The sequence below is a fragment of the Elaeis guineensis genome, chromosome 6 (assembly GCF_000442705.2).
Source record: "Elaeis guineensis isolate ETL-2024a chromosome 6, EG11, whole genome shotgun sequence".
NCBI lineage: Eukaryota > Viridiplantae > Streptophyta > Magnoliopsida > Arecales > Arecaceae > Elaeis > Elaeis guineensis.
The window spans coordinates 18127297-18147061 of NC_025998.2; the positions used below are offsets into that span (position 1 = coordinate 18127297).

The following is a 19765-nucleotide window of genomic DNA, read 5'->3' on the forward strand; positions in this document are numbered from 1 at the left end:
ACCTAATTTTTTTTTATTTTTTAACTGATCTTTATTTTTTTAAGAATAAAGAACTGCTCTATGTGGAAGCATCTGTCAATAATTTGATCTGTCTGAAGACAATAAACTTAGTGCTTTTTGAGAGGCAACCTAGTTCCAGCTTTTGCTTTTACTTTCTTTTGCATTAATCAAGTCTTGCTTCATATCTTTTGAAGAAATTTGAGCACAATATTGGCTAAGTTGGGGGGAGAACTAATTTTGAAAAGACGTCTGGATCAAATGACATCTATCCTTTTTCTTTCTCTTTTTATGCACCTTTCATTTTTCCTACTCTATTGAGGACAATGTCGATTAAGTTGGAGAGAGAATAATAAAAAAATTTTGAATTTTTAAAGTCCTCAAGTAAGTTAGTATTTAGTATTTAAGTACCTGATTACACTTAAGAATCAAGTTAAACCAAGCATTTTTAAAAGAAAATTGATGTACAAATAAGAGAATTTATGAGATATTGAGGGATCAAGTATTAAGAAAACTCAATAAAGAGTTAAGTTTAGAACTTAAATAATTTTTTTTGAATATTTCTAAATTTTTCTATCAGTATCAAAGAAGAGTTTACTTCTTATGGATTTGTGTAGGTTAACTATATGTTTCTTCATATTTTTAAAAAAAAAAAAAAAAATTTTCAAGTACTTCATACTGAGTAATCGGGCCTCTTTACCTAAGCAAGCATTGAGTTTCGCATCAAAAGATATGAAGGATAAAAAAACTTTATTATAAAGCTAGTTTTAACTCATAGCCTGTTTGATTCGAGCAAGTAGGTCCGAGGGTTATTCTATATCTAATATTCTAAAGCCATCTGGTTTGAGAGTCATTGACTGAAAACTCGCTACATGGGTCAAACAAAAAGCTTAAGAGGTTAAGACACTTAATAACAGTACAATGTTAAAAAAAAAAAAATCAATAAATGAAGGATGAAAGTAATAATATACTTGTCCATATGAGGTTAATGATTTGAAGATAAAAGTAAGAATAATTTAGAAAAAGTTTAAAAAATATTTAATGTTCTTAGTTTAACTCTCACATTGATTAGTATTAATACTCCAATGACATACCTCACTCATGCTCTACTGGACATCAGTGATTCTTTTTGAAAATTATTTGATAAAATTTAAAACTTTAAGTTAAACGGTACTTAATTCTAAATTCTTTCTTTACTCGAGGACGAGCAAAGTTTAAGTTGGAGGGTATGATAAGTGATATATTTTTATATTTATTAAAGATATTTTTGATAATTTATGGTGCTAACATCTTCTTAAAAATTTAATTTCATAAATAAATTAGATTTTTTATGAAAATAAATAATTTTAAAAAAATATAAAATTAGAGCATATTTATGAAAAATAGATGTTGATTTAATTGAGAATTTAAGCACCAAAATGTTGAGAAATTAATAAAAAATTTAATACATATTTTTTTAATTTTTTAGGTAAAAATTAGAGCAAAAATCGAGAAAAAATATCTTAAAAAATAAATTTTATTACCTTCGGTGCATGGTGGACCGACCGCTCGATCCACAAAATCAGGATGCAGTCCAACGAAAATAATACGTGGTCCACAGGCACGGTTCACAGTGGGTTGAGATGATTTTACATGATCCAATGGTCTATAATCATCCCGACTTAGATCCAACGACTGTTGTTTATTATCGGTTGATAAGAGGAAGCTTTTGCATGATCTGACGGTCGAAACTCAATCCATCACGTGATTGGACAGCCAGCATCATTTTCGACTTTGATAAGGAGATAAACTGCACGATCCGATGGCTCAGAACAAATCCGAACCTAGATCGAACAGTTGTTGTTGAATCCGACTTTGATAAGGATTAAAATAATGATTTTTTATCAGATCTGAGCAGTCCGAAGCTGATCTGATGGCCAAACATTAATGTAAAGGATATTATACGAATTCTAAGGGTTTTAAGACTTCTTTTTCTATCAAAAAAATATGAAAAATTCATCTATAAATAGGAGATCCGGAAATAAGAGTAGAGAAAAAAAAATTAGAGAAAAATAAGAAAAAAATAGAAAAAAAATTAAAAAGCTTTAGGGATCAAAGATTGAGAGATTATGGAGCTAGAGATCTTGATGCATAGCTAAATCTTTTCAATCCAGGAATACGATGAAGCCTGTAATGGATTTTTATTTTTTTTTTATATTTAATTTTTATGAAATAAAATTATAATTTTATTTTATATCTTTTTATTTTCTGAGGTATTGATCTAGCCTACACGGCCTATACCCTGTACTGACGTGCTGTGATCTCTGGATACGGTATGTGCTTGAGAGAGATAGATCGTAGTATGTTAGATTAAATCTTATATCTGATAATTAAATTTAGATAGTTTATACTTTGATAGGACGAGCTGTGATCTACTGATACAGTCCGTACCCTTTGAAGATAAGCTATACTAATACCTCAATCACAAGAATTAATATTACAACATAAAAAAGAAGAAAATAAATCTAATTTGTATGGTGGATTCAAAATTTTTAGGTTATTTCTCTGACTTATTTTCTTTCACAAATTAATTTACATTTACAATTGAATTTTTGCTATTTTATTTTTTTTAATCCTTCTACAATCAATTCTCTTTTATTTCTTCTTAAAAAAAAAAAGATAATCATCCTAGAATCCTGTGAAAACAATCCCGACTCATCCTATTTATATAGTTTGAGTTGATTTTTATTCTTGACCACCTACGACAGTGATCAGGGGGTAAATCTCTGGCTTATAAAGTTCTACGACAAGGATATTATTGGCCCACCATGAAAAAAGATACAACTGAACTTGTCTGAAAGTGTGAACCATGTCAAAAGTATGCAAATATACAATATCAACCAGCTAGTCAGCTGACATCGATTGTAGCACATGGCCCTTCGTATAATGAAAGATTGACATACTTGATCCTTTTCTCCCAGCCTCTGATCAGAGAAAATTCATAGTGATCGCCATCGACTACTTTACCAAATAGGTAGAAGCCGAACCTCTAGCACAAATCACTAAAAGTAAGATGGAAGATTTTATTCAAAAATTCATCATTTACAAATTTTGTATGCCACACACTATCATCACCGACAATGGTAGACAATTTGACAACTAAAATTTCAAAGAGTTTTATGCGAAATTTCATATTATGCACAAACTCATGATGGTCGGCCATCCACAGTCAAATAACGAGGTGGAAGTAACCAACCGAACGATCTTGCACAGACTAAAAACCCGATTGAATGAAGCCAAAGGCCTCTGGGTGGAAGAACAATATCCGATCTTGTGGGCGTATCGAGCGACTTCCTACATACTGACTGGAGAATCCTCCTTCAATTTAGCTTATGGGACAGAAGCAATGATACTACTCGAGATCAGATTGCCATCAACAAATGTTGAACAATATAGCAAACCGAGCAACTCCGAATATCGAAAAGCTGACTTAGATCTTCTTCCAGAACTCCGACAGCAAGCTCAAGTTTGGATGGCTGCATATCGACAAAGGATAGCCTGGTATTATAATACAAGAGTCAAGCCAAAGATCTTTCGATCAGGAGATTTGGTCTTAAGAAAAGCAGAAGTCTCAAAATCCGTGGATCAAGAAAAACTATCCCCGAATTGGAAAGGACCTTACAGAATATCTAAAATTTTTAGACCGAATACATATCGACTAGAAACCCTCAAAGGATCGATGATTCTCCGATCATGAAATGTCGATAATCTGAAGATGTATTATCAATAAAGTCATCGATTTATACATTATTTGAAATACAATCAAAATTTTAGAATCACAAGCTTTTGACAAGTTTTATCAACTACTGGCTATATGTCGGCTTTCATTGCCAAAGCTGAGCTATCCGCTGTACTTTGACATGAAGTTTATCTCAGCCTCCACTATAAAAGCCAAAGAATCAACTGCTTCGGTGATGACTGTATTTCGATTCTCCTGCAAAAATCAACATACCGACTGTAATTTCAATTAACATCGACTATACAGGCTTTCACTACAAAAATCATACTGCCAATTATATCTCGATTCTCAATGTCGGCTTTCCATTGTAAAAGCTGACTATAGTCGAAAGACTAATATGCCGACTTAGTCCTAACTAAGCGGAATGAAAATGCCAAAATGATCAAAAGTTGAATTGAAATTATATAGACATGGCTATAGCTAGTCGAAGGATATTCAGCTTACCACCGATTATCAAATGATTCGACGTACAAACTCAAGCAAGTGTTGGGTATTAGATATTTGACTTATCATCAAAATACGTTGAGGACTACGCGACCAACTGATATTCTATGAGTCTTACCGAATGATCGGATTACCAATCAATGTTCGGTAGTTATTTTATACTGCAGATATTGCAGACATTTTAAAAAATAAGAGTTCAAACTTAGAAATATTTTCATTCATTGTCAACAGAAAGTTACAAAATTGGACAGAAGTCTGACTACAAGTATCAGACTACAAAAAAAAAGGATAAAATACACCGACTAAGCTTTATCACCAATTTTGTTTCTTTGTTCGGGGATAGTATTGTTGACTTGAATGATTTCGGATCCGGTCGGTGCTTCTTCTTGTGTCGGAGCGGATTCTTCTTCAGCAACTCCGTCTTCCAATTCTGGAGGGATGATGCTGCTCAAGTCAAGGCTTGGGTATAATTTTCTGACCGCATCTCGGCCGTCTTCATACCTAACGCAATACGAGATGAAGCCACTTTCGAGGATCTCTTCTTTGAATTCTTTCGAACCTCAAAAATCTTCGACTGCCCGACTCAGTGCTTCCTTTGCCGACTTCACTTCCGTCTTTGCCAAATCAGCATCGGCTTGAGTAGAGCATAATTTTTCTTCAGCCAGTGCCACCCTTTTCAGGCTGGCCCGATGACGTCCACATTCGGCTTCGAGTTCTTCAATGCATCTATCTCGCTCTCATCGAAGTCGGTGGATAGAATGTTTCTTGCTCTTGACCTGTGACTCAAGAGCCGAAATAGCCTCATGAGCCGACTTAAGTTCAGACCCCCAGGATGTCAAATCGTCAGTTAGTCGGAAAACCTCCTCCTAAATTTTGGCTTTTCGCTCCACTGTCGACTTAAGTTGTTCAAGCGCAGCCGCTTTCTCAGTATTGATGGCCGCCATTTTATTCTTCCACGCACTACGAATATCGGTGAACTTCATGTAGTCGATCTCCATGTCAGACATATCGTAGATCAACTACAGACAGGAGATAAATCAGGTTAAAATATTAAAAAAAAAATTACCCCAATGATTATCGAATAAAAGGCCAAAAACATCTCGACCACCGACCGTTTCCTCCAGCTCTCCCGATCAGCCAGAAGAAGAGTAGCCTGGCACAGTCGCTTGGCCAGTATAGAATTAATCAAGGCCGATTCATCGACAGGCACTTGAAGGTCGAAATAAACCATATGGCCCTCCAATGCAACTTCTTCCACCGACGTCACCGGTGCTTTCCCCTGGTCTGTTGTCAGTGGCCCTATGTTTGAAAGCGAGTAGAAGCTTGACCTTGACTGTGCCCCAACTAAAGTAGCAACTGGCGCAGTCACAGATTATTCGGGCTCTCTTGCCTCGGCCTGAAGCTCCTTAGGTGGTGGGACTACCGATGTCGTTTTGGTAGTTCCCCTTACCGTCCTTTCCTCGGACGCAGTGAGGAGCACTATTGGAGCCAACAGTGCCAAGACTGGCTCAGGAACCGATGTCAATGGGGCATCAGGTTTCACAGTTGATGTTGAAACACCGACTAGTGCTGGTGCTTGATGCCTCTTCGACGGTCGCGAAGGCCTGGCCTCAGATGCTATCTTGTTCTTGGCAAGGTGCTGACGAATGTCGACATTCGACACTCGCACCCTCTGCTGCATGGCTATAATTATAACGGAGGTCAGTACAATTCAACAAGTAAAAAGAAAGTCAGAAATAACTGACCAACTATACTATACCTAGACGAGGAACCGAACTAAGATCGATGTCATAAAGGGCCTGTTGGGTTACAAGCTCTTTCTATTTCGACACTGACGTGTTTTTCAGTCGGTGAAAATCCTCCTGGTCATCGACCTCTACTCGGCTATTGTCATTGAGACCAGTTTGTGGATCGGTCCAACGAGAAGGAAAATTCCAAAGAATGGAAGAAAAAGCAAAGAAGAACTGATTCTTCCATCCATGAATGGATGATGGAAGACCAATAATAAAGGATAGACCTTTTCGGAGGTTGAAAAACCACCACCCTCGGATCTTTGGATGAGGTCAGAGGACAAAGAAGACTCAAAAAAGAGAAGGACGAGGCATGGTCAGCAACATCCGACACAGCAAAGCAAAACTAATTATTAGTCGGATCGAGTTCGATGCCAGTTGAGTTAGACAAAGTCTATAAGAATCTCAAATATTTTGGATAAATTTTTGGATCAAAAATCGAAGATCCGTATGAAGATCTTCGACATAGAAGGCCACCTAGTCCGAAGGAGGGTTATTCACCCGACCATCGGCTCCAGGGGCAAAAAATTGAAACTGCTCTGGGATACAAAACTACTCCCAGAGCCTTTCAACATTTGGTCCCGAAAGTGAAGAGGCCTCCACATCCAGACTCGATTGGGATTCATCAGTCAGATTCTTCAACCGATCTTTCCGAGAAAGAGAAGCCCTAGCTATGAGAATGATTCTGAAGAAGACAAAGACTTTAGAGGAAAGGACTCAAAAGAAAGACAAAGTTAATCTGAAAGTTGGGAGCGATAACCTTGGGCATTGGGGTAATAATCCGACAGAGTCCAAGCATCAAAAATAGTGAAAAGTAAAAATTTGGCTGAGAGCGATCGTATATATAGGATTCCTCAATGGTCAAAATGAAGACGATCAAATCGAAGATCTACCAGATGACGACATGTGACAACATCTGGATCGATTATTGATTGGATAGTTCAACGTACCTATCCCAAATTGAGCCACGTCACCTCTATCCGCGTGAACAATTCTGACCCAATAACATTCAGACACGTAGAACAAATCTACTTGTCAGAATCATATCATCTGACGTCGAATCGACTTTTCGAAATGATGTCTGACACTGACAACTGATACTGAATTATCCGATCAGTGTGACAGATGACTGTACCTGCCAACATGACAAAATAGCTGATCATCCATATCTTAAAGAAAATGACATCAAAATCGGAGCTCGATGTGACAGAAATCTCTTCATCCAATGTGATAAACCACGTGACAATTTATACGTTGGATCACTTTAGATTTGAGAGTGGGGGGTAATTATTGGGGTAAACCGACCGACTCCGACTTTGATCTCCATGACTCTGACTATGCATCAACCGAACAAACAGTTTCGATTCTTCATTGAACAACCGAATTAATTGCGCTGACCTATTATCGGCTGGCCGATTAAAATCACTTGACCGACTAATATTCGACTACCGACCAATAATAGACGACTTGACCATCGACATAACAGAACTAATAGCCGACAATCGCTCATAAATTCTACCGACATATGATCGATTAGTCAATTCAGACATACCATAACCGTCACGAACGATTACCGACTGCATATCACGGTGCAATCAGTGAAAATTAATGATTCACCATGCGATTATGGCCTGATGATTTAGCGTCATAAAATATGAGACCACGTCCGACGATTACGAGAATCTCATCTATAAAGAGGGTAAAGAAAATAGGACTGGTAAGCCAACTTTAGGCCAAAACTCCACTATTTTTTTTACATTCAACTTCTGTTCATCAATTTTCTTCTCTGACTTAAGCATCGGAGGGTCTCCGTCGGACACAAATCCGATCTGTATGGATGCTGTCTTGCAGGTGTTCGTTCTCGACGACAGGCAATGGAGAGTTGGCCGCAACACCTCCAAAAAAACATATCCACCAAAAAATATTATACAAAAAAAATCTGCTTGTAATATTTTTTTCAATTATAGTTTTTAATGAAACATCTTGAAAAAGAAAAATATATTTCATTCAAAAGGAAAAATTCTCCATGCACCAAAAAATTTCATATGAACAAAAAACTTTCCTCAAACAAATTCCAATTTTTAGTGGGACTCTTCAAAAAAAAAATATTATTTAAAAAAAAACATACACACAAAAAAGCTCTATACACAACAAAGAAAAAATAATTTATTGTAATATTTTTTTAAATTAGACTTTTAGTGGGACTCTTCAAAAAAGAAAAAATATTATTTCTTTTGGAAAATCTTCATGTATAAAAAAAATTCTTAATGTTTCCTTTATAAATATAAAAAATTGAAATAAATTAGATTTTTAGTGGAACTCTTCGAAAATGAAAAATTCTACTTGCTATTTATTTTTGAAACTCTACACACAAAAAAAGGAAAAAAAATCATTCATAATATTTTCTATGCTAGTAAATTAGATTTTTAGTAGGATTCTTCAAAAAATGAAAATTTTTCTCAAAAAAGGAATGTTCAAAAGGAAAAAAATACCATATGCACAAAAGAATTATAGAAATTAAAAGAAATCATGTAAAAGGGAACTCACAACCAAAAAGAAAATCAGAAAATTCAAAACAAATTTAGGAAAAAATAATTATTCTAAAGTTATGTGAATAAAAAAAGTCAAAAAAGTTCTACTTCTTATTTCTTTTGGAAATTTCAAAAAGAAAATTTTGGTTTCTTATTTATTTTCTTCCACAAACAAAAAATTTTGAATTTTTGAGTTTAATGTCACAACAATTCAAAGGAATAGGAGACCCAAAAAAGTTCATCTCTATTTTTGCTGACAATTAAAATACCAATCCGTGCCATAGCAATTGAAGTGATTGGAAGGATTATTATCACACCCCTATTTTTCCTTTCCATTTTTGAAGTTCTTATTATTCTTCTATTATATAAAAATATATTTTCATCTTCATTATCACTCTGCACATTTCATGGATATAATCCTTGTAATATATAAGAGCCCAACTTGTTACTAAGCTATGTAAATGGCTCTTGCATTACGAAAGGTTATAATCTCTTTCTTTTATGGGAATCCCATGTTCCTGCAAGGACTTAATGTTATCCATGTAAGATTTCTTTCCATCGAATTCAACTTCTTTTACGAATATTGTTGCCCTCCATTATAGTCCTCTCGCCAACCTCCTCCATATCCACTAACTTGACGGTGTTATCTTCAACCACATCTATGTTTGGGTTGTTGATTCTGCACACTCCATTGGCATCCTATGCCTTTTCATCAACCCCATCTCTCTCATCTCCACCATCATTTGAGATGCCATCCTCACTCACAAGCTCAATTGGAACCTCCCCACTCTTTTTTTTGGGCAGCTTTTTGTATCATGTTGAGCTAGCCCCAATTTGGACACTAAATGTGTTTTGGGTATTGTATTAGAGTAATAAATTGCTACTTATATGCAGGGACAATCCGTCTAAGGCAAGACGAAGTATGAATTAAATTATAAAACAATCCTATCTGATTTTGCAAAATCAAATATCTCAAAATTTTTCATCCAAATTTAACTAAAAATGATTAGAGTACTCATTATCTGCATAAAAAAAATAATGAGACTCAAAACAATTGAATTGATAATTGGATAATCAATTGTTGTGTGTGAGATAATAAATTTTGAGTGCCATTAATTCTTATATACCACTGAAAAAGATATCAGAGATGGTGTTACATTTGCTAAATTTTGTACATCAATGATGATCTTTGTAAAAATTCTACAATTAGTAATGCAATCAACATCCTGCTTTTGTGCTGCCCTTAACTAGAACTAATCACGGGCTAAACCTCAGGCCTAAATTCTATTGATTTTTAAACGAATTTTCTTTCGAATCTATATAAAATTTGATATCTTTTAGGTCCAAATCCGATCAATGATCAAATCTACCCTCAGCATATCTTGCACCGGGAGAGGGTCATCTTTCGCGCGAAAGAAGGGTTCCCCTTCGTTTGCACAAATCCACCATTGAAGCACCCACCGCACATCTCTCAAAGTGCTCTGAACCATCATTCCTCTATCTTCACAGCTCTCAAAGTGACCAGATGATCCCTACCCGTTCCCTTGCAGTGATTGTGACATGATATGACTCAAAATCTTCGGCCAAAATTGCCTGAATGCCGCCCGCAAAATGTACGATGAACGCTAAATCCAGTGCACCATCCGAGCACAGCCGTCCGCGATCCCAAGTCTATTATAAACTCGACCTTTTTGAAACACTCAAGCTCATTCTACCAAAAAAAAAAAAAAAAAGGTCAAGTGCCCAAAATTTTTTTAAAAAAATATATAAAAAATTCTTGGACCATCACCCACCCTCGTTGCTCAGGTTCCTAACTTCCTCTATAGCTGACTATTCTTTTCCGCCCCTTTCTCCCATCCATAATCCCATTACAGCAGAGTCCCTCCCGCTCATTCTCAGAAGATAGAAACTTGAAAGGCATCGGCGCTCCGATCGACCCCCACCCCACCACTCGATGGGAAGCAAAGGCGACGATGCGCTCTCCAACCCGAGCGGCGCTCCGGAGAAAGACCTAACCCTCCCTCGAGATCAAGAAAACGCAGAGGACGCTGATGGCACCATCAAGCGCCTCCGCGCCAAGATCCAAGCTCTCTGGGACGTGAAAAGGGAGCTTGAGCTCCTGCACGACGACTCACGCAAGAAGCTTCACCGCGCCGAGGCGGACAACCGCTCCCTCGTCGCCGAAGCCAAACAACTCGAGGTAGATCTCGCCGCCATCGCTTCTGCCTCCAAGGACTTGGACGCCGAGACCGACTGCCTAAAGCGAGCCCTCAGGGATCTGGAGGTCGACGAGGCCGAGATCTCCGCCCTCAAGGAGTGGAAGGATATTGATCTTCGTGTGGAGGTGAGGGACTCCGGGAAGCGGGGGAGGCGACCGTGGAGGAGCAGGTCAAGATCACGGAGGCGCGAGAGGGGGAGCTGCAGCAGGTCGTTAAGACACTCGAGGAGGCCAACACTCGACTGGAAATGGAGCTCGCTGAATGCCGGTCCCAGATCGACAGGCATCTGGAGATGCAAGGCGGGCATGATGCTGCTGTCGCGGCGGCGAGGAGGCGTCTGAAGGTTTCTCAGGTGGTGGCAGCGGTGGCGTCGGTGGGAGCACTTGCTGCGGTGGCTGTCGCGGTCTATCTTCACCACGGCAACCCCAGGAAAAGCGGCAAGCGAGAGTTATGAATTCTTGAGTGCTTTCTGATCAGCATTTTAGCTACTTCTTTCTTTTCTTGATCGCCATTCTATTGAGTCTTAAGATTTGCAAATTTACTGCATCATGGTTGGTTAAGTACATACACATATAGTTTAATATCTTTCTTAATTTGAAGCTTTATTCCTAGTATGTATGATATGTAGATCGAGACAGAGAGGAAGAAGGAGAGGAATGGTGTGGCTAGCTAAACACTTCTTGCCAGGTGTTATCGGTTACTTTTGGTGCTTTTAATGCTGATAATAAAATTGCAGCCAAATTTAAACAAAACAGTTCTTGGTTCTGTTTTGATACGTCAATCTTTTGATGACCATGATTTCTTTTAAAATCTTGAAGGGAAATGCATGGAAGAAGAGAAATGATGTTCTTGATTAGGTCTTTATTGTTGTTCCATGGTCTACAGCTTCATGAAATGGTTGGAAACTCGTTGAATTGTATCCTTGGAATCTTTGTATAGTGATTGGTTGGTTCTTGGTTGACGAGCAATGCATGGCAGGTGTCTGCTGGGGTGGTGGCTTTGGTCGCAACGGAGACGATGCATGGTGGGGAGCATGCATGGATGGTTTTGGTTTTAAAAAAATGACAATCAGATAATGAGAATCAACTTTTTTATTTTTGGTTTTCACAATTTTTAAAAATTAAGGAAGGATTTCTAAGAAAAGAATGAAAATAGAAACTAGGTGATTATGCCATATTATCTATGTTTTTTATATCACCGATCTGTTACCTATGTAAACATGGAATATGTAAGTGGGGGCTTGTAATTTCTTCCAGCATAATGGAATGGTAAATTTACTTTGACTGCAGGCTCCCTCCAGGATAACCTTTCAAGCAACTATAATATTCTAACATGCCAGCTCCGCCATAATGCTGTTCAAACTATTGTAAATAAATAAATTTAATTGTGCATGGAATCAAGAGATACTATTTGCTGATCAAAGAGATCTTTTGTATTCCCAAAAGATCTTGTTTCAAGAGAAGATATTAATATTATATTATTATTAGCAATGACTTTTAGTATTTTCTATGAAATGCACTTAGAATTTCTCTCCATATATAAAATCAAAGTGTCATTCATACATATGACTCTTGGTATTTTATGTAGAGGACGTAGTTAAAGGGTTGTAACACTCTCTATATAAAGAGATGTACTTTAGCCATTTAGTATCAAGTGAGTTGATGGAGTATCAAACAAAGCTAAAGTTCTCTTTCTCTAAAGAGCTCTATTCTCCATATTCCTTAATGAAAAATACTACAATACACCTCTCCTCTTCTATCCATCATAACAAAGTGGCATCAGAGCAAGATCATGGCTACTGGAACACTTTTCATTTCTCGTCTTGCTAACAAATTTGAGAATTAGAGTATTCAAATAAAGGTATTACTTAGCTCCAAAGATATTTGGGAGATTGTAGAGAAGGAGTATGTTGAGCCCTAAGATGAGCATCATATCATAGCGAATCAAAAACAACAATCGCAGAGCTTCGAAAGAAGGACAAAAAGGCTTTCTTCTTCATCTATCAAGGCCTAGATGAGGCCATATTTGAGAAGGTTGCTAGTGCTACCAACTCCAAGCAAGCATGGGAGATCTTACAAAATTCTTACAAAGGTGTAGAAAAGGTAAAAAAGGTTCACCTCCAAACGTTGAGAAGTGAGTTTGAAGCTTTGCAAATGAAGGAGTCTGAAGTTGTATCAGACTATTTCACAAGGGTGTTAACCATTATGAACCAAGTGAGGAGGAATGGGGAGACACTTGATGACAATCAGATCGTGGAGAAAATCCTACGATCCTTGGATCACAAATTTAATTATATTATGGCGGTCATTGAAGAGTCCAAAGACTTGGACACTATGATGGTGGATGAGCTTATGGGTTCGCCTCATGCCCACGAGCAAAGAATACTAAAGAGAAGATAAGAGCTATTGGAGCAAGTTCTACAAAGCAAGCTCTCTGTCAATGACAAGGAGGAGTCAAGAGATGAAAGTAGCCAAAGAAGCTACGATCATGGCTGAGTACATGATCGTGGTAGAGGTCGAGGTGGAGCTTATGATCGTGGTAAAGGCCATGGTGACCACAACAATATTGAAGAAGGCAACCAAAATCATAGAGGAAGAGGACAAAAAGATAGAGGCCAAAGGTATGATAAGGGTCAAGTTCAATATTACAATTGCAACAAGTTTGGACATTACTCTTTTGAGTGCTACTATAATCAATCTAATCAAGTTCATGAGAAAGCTAATTATCCTAAGAAGGAAGATGAAGGAGATGACGTGCTTCTATTAGCATGAAAAGGAGGAGAAGCTATCAATCAAAATATGTGAGCTCTGGCGCTATTATCCACATGTCGGGGCATAAAAAAATTTTCATGAAGCTTGATGAATCAGTGAATGGCCATGCCTCATTTGGAGATGCTTCTAAGGTAAAGATGAAGGATATTGGTAAGATACTTATTCAACTCAAAGATGGAAGCCAATAGTTTACTTTCAATGTCTATTATGTGTCTGATATAAAAATCAATATTCTTAGTGTTGGGGAACTCTTGGAGAGAGGATTTGATATGCAACTGAAGGAAGAAAGTTTCTACCTAAGAAAATATAACAAATTGATTGCTCATGTTTCTACGTCAAATAACCACATGTCTGTGCTAAACATAAATCATGTTATTGCTTAATGCCTAAGTATATGTATGAAGGATGTTTCTTGGCTTTGGCATTTGCGATTCGGACATATAATTAAACTTTGGTGCTCTAAAGCTTCTTTCAAATAAGAGAATGGTGAAGGGGCTGCTGTATAATGATGCCCCTAATAATATATATGAGGGGTGTGTTCTTAGCATATACCCAAAGTGGAGTTTTTCAAAGGAGTCTTACAACAAAGCAAAAGCACCACTTCAACTTATCCATACCGATATTTGTGGACCGATCAGTCTAAGCTCATTTGGAGGTCATCATTATTTTCTAACTTTTATTGATAATTTCAGTAAGAAAACATGGGTGTACATCTTGAAAGAGAAGTCAGAAGATTTCAAGTTTTCAAGATGTTTAAAGCTTTAGTGGAGAATCAAAGTAGCTATACCATCAAGACAATGTAGTCATATCATGGAGGAGAATTTACATCCAAGGAGTTTGAAATTTTTTATAAATATCATGATATTTGAAAATCCTTAACCGTACCATACTCACCTCAATAAAATGACATCGCAAAAAGAAAAAATTGGACTATTCTTGACATGATCTAAAGCATACTTAAAGTAAAAGAGATACTGAAGGAGTTTTAGGGTGAGGCCATCAATTATGTGGTCTACTTGTTTAATAGATGTCTTACAAAGAACTTGGAAGGAGTAACACCACAAGAAGCATGGAGTGGTTACAAGTCCGATATCTCTCATTTGAAGGTATTTGGGTGTATAGCTTATGCACGTATTTTAGATCAAAGGAGAAACAAGTTAGATGATAAAAGCTTGTCCTACATCTTCATCGGCTACAATGCAAGATCCAAAGCCTACAAACTCCATGAACCAAAGAAGAAGAAAGTCATTGTAAGTCGAGATGTGGAGTTTCAAGAAGATAGTATTTGAAATTGAAGCACTAATATGGTGATGATACAAGATGAAAAGCAAATCAAGGAGCAAACTAGAGAGCCAATACCACCTTTATCTCCTACTTCATCGGATGAAGATGGTTCAACACCACTAAAGACAAAGAGCATTCAAGATTTATGTTAGGTGATAAGTTTTCTAAATCTTATTTATCTTTTTGCTAATGAAGAAATAATTTTTTTGAAGATGCTATCAAAGATAAAAAGTGAAGAAAAGCTATGAATGAAGAGATAAAAGCTATAAAGAAGAATGAGATATGGAAGCTCACTTCTCTACCAAGTGGGTTTGAATTGATTGGAGTAAAATGGGTTTACAAAATCAAGAAGAATGTGCAAAGTGAAGTGGAGAAATACAAAGCATGATTTGTGGCTAAAGGCTACAAGTAAAAGGCTAAGATTGACTATGAGGAGGTCTTTGCTCCCATTGCTCGAATAGAGACCATTCGCTTAGTGATTTCTTAGGTGGCTCAAAATAAATGAAAGATTTTTTAACTTAATATTAAATCAGTATTTCTTAATAGCTACTTGAATGAAGAAGTATACATTGAGCAACCCAAAAATTATATCAAAAGTGGGCAAAAAGATAAAGTATTAAAATTAAAAAAGATACTCTATGGTTTGAAGTAAGCATCCAAAGCTTGGAACTCAAGAATTGATGCATATTTCAAGGCCAATGGATTTGTTCAATGCCCCTATGAACAAGCTCTCTATATCAAAAAGAATGATGAAAACATATTACTTGTCTCATTGTATATTGATGATCTCATCTTCGTCGATAATTCTACACAATTGATTAAAGAATTCAAGCAAGCAATGACGAAAGAGTTCAAAATGACTAACATGGGACTTATATCCTATTTTTTTGGCTTAGAGATAAATCAATTAGAAAATAAAATTTTTTTTTCAAGAGAGCTATACAAAGGAAGTGGTTAAAAGGTTCAAGATAGAAGATTGGAATCCCATTAGCAGATCAGTGAACTGCGGTGCAAAATTATCCAAGAATAAAGAAGGCAACATGATTGATCCTACATTCTCCAAAAGCTTGGTAGGGTGTTTAAGGTACTTGACATATACAACACTGGATATACTATATAGTATTGGTTTGGTAAGTCAATTCATAGAGAAACTAAAATCATCTCATTGGAAAATGGCTGAGAAAATCCTACGTTATATTCAAGGTATTCTAAATCTTGGCTTATTCTATTCTTAGTCTAATAATTTTCAACTTGCAGGCTATTCCAATAATGATTGGGGTGGAGATTTGGATGATCGAAAAAATATTTTTGGATTTATATTTTTCATAGGTAATACAGTATTCTCATGGATGTCAAAGAAGCAATCGATTGTTACTCTCTCAACTTGTGAAGCTGAATATATTGCAGCATTTTCATGTATTGATCACGCAATATAATTAAAGAGCTTGCTAAAGGAGTTAATTTTGATCAAAATGAAGCTACACAAATTTACATTGATAGCAAGTCGGCAATTGCTTTAGGGAAGAATCCAGTCTATCATCAAAGGAGCAAACATATAGATGTTCGCTTTTATTCAATCTGAGAGCATGCGAAGAATAAAAATATGGTGCTTATTTATGTAAAGACTCATGATCAAGTTGCGAGAATTTTTACCAAACTACTTGGAGTTGATCTCTTCAACAAATTCAAAGGTTTACTTGGTATGAAGGATGAAAAATAATTAAGTTTAAAGGTGTTAGAAACTAATAAACTTAATTGTATATGAAATCAAGAGATACTATTTTCTGATCAAAGAGACCTTTTGTCTTCCTAAGAGATCTTATTTCAGGAGAAGATATTAATATTATCTTGTTATTAACAATGACTTTTAGTGTTTTCTATGAAATGTATTTAGAATTTCTCTCTATGTATAAAATCAAAGTGTTATTCATAAATATGACTTTTGGTATTTTGTACAGAGGGTTGTTAAATGGTTGTAACACTATATATAAAGAGATGTACTTTAGCTATTTGATGTCAAGTGAGTTGAAGGAGTATCAAACAAAGCTAATTAAAGTTCTCTTCCTCTAAAGAGCTCTATTCTCTTTATTCCTTAGTGAGAAATACTACAATACTGCTCTCCTCCTCTATCCACCATAACACAAATATCAAAAATTTATTACTTTGCTTGGAGAGATTGTTGAAAAATATAGGCAATTTCATGCATGTATTTCAAAATTTTTTTGAAATAAAATATAATGAAAGATAATTAGATTAATCATACTAACCTAACATACATATGATTTAATCATCAAATCAATCTATTCTACAATCTATGACATGATATGTTGTATATAAAATCTGAAATAATCACATGATAAAATCTGCATGCATGGATGTAAGCAGTAGATGAAATCTATACATATCTGAGTTTAGAACTCGATATCTAAGCATGGATCGATGATCACTGCTACTGAGAGACATGGTAAAGAGGATCTTCGTTGGTTGCTCACAGCTGCAGACACATCCAGCCTCTACAAAAAGTTCACTCGAAACTCCGATCTGATCAGTCTTTTTGAAAGTGCTAGCTCACTCGAAGATCTTTTTCTTGGCTAATCTGGATTCTTTTTTTAAATCTCTAAAATCTTTTCAGAGATTGAAGATAGACTTCTAGAGAAGATAAAGAGATAAAAAAAATAGAAAAAAAAATAAATTTTTTCTTATTTTTTGTCTCTTCCCAAACCCTGAGAAATAAAATCCTAAAAACTTAGTTTTTACGCACACCCCAAAAGAAAGGACTCTCTTTCTTTTTTCATGCCATGAACCCATGCCCAAGGACTTCTCACTGTGAAAGCCCTTCTTCAGGTCTCTTACACACATAAAAATAAAAAACAAAACTGCTTTTGTTGGCATGTAATAAGATTGGGTGAAGAGTCCTAGAAATCTTGGACTCTTCCAAGAGATGTCACACCTTTTCACAATCCCATGCCTTGCCATATTTTTTTATAGTAAATCATCTCTCCAACTGATTTCCTATAGTGAAAATCTCCTCAAGATATCCGACACATAAAGAGAAAAATTAAGTTGGCGGCAAGGTTTTGTAGATAATGTCAAATATTATCTATATGGTATCCAATTCAAATCTCATTTGAACATACCATTTAAAACTAGATCTGATCCAATTTTGGATGTGAGAAAGAGAAGGAAAAGAGCTTTTTGACATGGAAAAATCTCATGCAAAAAATATTTCAGCATGGAGAAAGATGGCGTTACATATTTGGTGCACAAGGGAGAAGAGTCCAATCTTCTATGGACTCTTTGTTTCTTTATTTGAATCCAAACCAAATCATATCTGGTTTAGCCCAAATAAAATAGATGAAACCCAATCTAATTAGGTTCATAAATTTTTAATCAAATTTTAATCAAATTAAAAATTGATTGAACCAAAGTCCTGATCAAATCAGAGATAATTCACCCTTAGCGATTAAGTCATCTCATAACCTAATCGAATCAAACCTAATTGAATCTAATTTAATTAAATTTTATTTAATTTTTTTTATTTAATCAAATTGAGCTAATCAGTAATCTAATTATTAATTAATTCTTCATTAATTTACTAACACTTGGTGAATAAATTTATTGTAACTTTTAAATAAGATTAATCATCAATCGAATTGACGATTAAGTCCTTGAATAATTCTCAATCATTGATCAGCCACATGATTGGTCAGAAACTTCTTTTGAGTATGATCTAATAGATTCGAACATTAGTCGGTAGCACAAGAATAAATTTTTAAACCAATCGATGTAACCATCTAGCAATGAGACCCGACGTTCAGAAAGGTCGAATGATGGCGAAGCAACATTCAAGAACCTACTGACGTATGGTTACCGTATAATTCATTTCTTGACCCTAATACTCAAAAAGACTTAAGATTTAACTGTCAATCCTAGATAAATCATTCACATTATATTTCAATCTTTCAAATCTATCACATGAACTATCTAAGTCCAGATTTTGCGAAATTGAAATACATTAATATATTAGCTTCTACAAATTCGATGAGGTCAATCACATTTTGACTCACACACCAACTTAACAAGTACTTGACTGCACCTAGAATCCTTCCATCATTAAATTTAAAACTCAGTTAGTTCGACACCAAAGTATAGTGAGTTGCTTGTAAGTTACCGTGATGATCTCAGATCGAAAGGACACTTATACCCATACTCTTCGCGAGCCACTCTTAACAGCAGAGTGCTCTACAGTTGGTCACGTTCAATAAGATGTACTCCTATATCTCACTTGTATGCCATACTATGTTTCCACACCATTTGATTACAAAGACAATCAATGCATATGACACACAATGATATATACTTAATATCGCTATCGTTCTAGTAAAGTCAAATAACTTTTATTATTTATCAATTCATATATATTTATAATTAACACAATCGTCAAATGATTGACTTTAGGACATAATTTTCAACAACTCCCATTTGGACTAAAGCCAATCAGTATAGTATCATATATCCATCTTCGATTTATCATCTCAAAACTCCTATATATCGAGATTTTAGTAAATGGATTGGTCTGGTTCTCCTTTCCGTCGATCTTCTAAAGATTGATGTCATCTTAACAGATTTTTCGAATAAGGTGGTAGCGATACAAAATACTTAGTAAGCTAATGAGACTTCAGCTCCTTAACATGAACTATGGCTCCGATGCTGTACAATACAGCAGGACCATCATTGGAGAGTGCCACTCCTAGCTTGCGAGTGAACCTGTATAATCATATAGCTTCTTTACAAGTATCGAATACTGCAATGCATTCAACCTCGCAAATTGAATTGACTATATTGCTCTGCTTAAAACTTTTTCAGTAGGTTGCTCTATTATTTAGGATAAAGATGTATTCTGATACGTTCTTACTACTATTATATCTAACTAAAAACTGAAGTCAAATTC

The 19765-nt window shown here is 35.8% G+C and overlaps 1 pseudogene; it reads left to right on the forward strand.

Annotated features, from left to right (window-relative positions):
* The first annotated feature begins 10494 nt into the window (after positions 1–10494).
* Positions 10495–11295, forward strand: LOC109505992 (uncharacterized; annotated as a pseudogene).
* The last annotated feature ends 8470 nt before the right edge of the window (positions 11296–19765 follow it).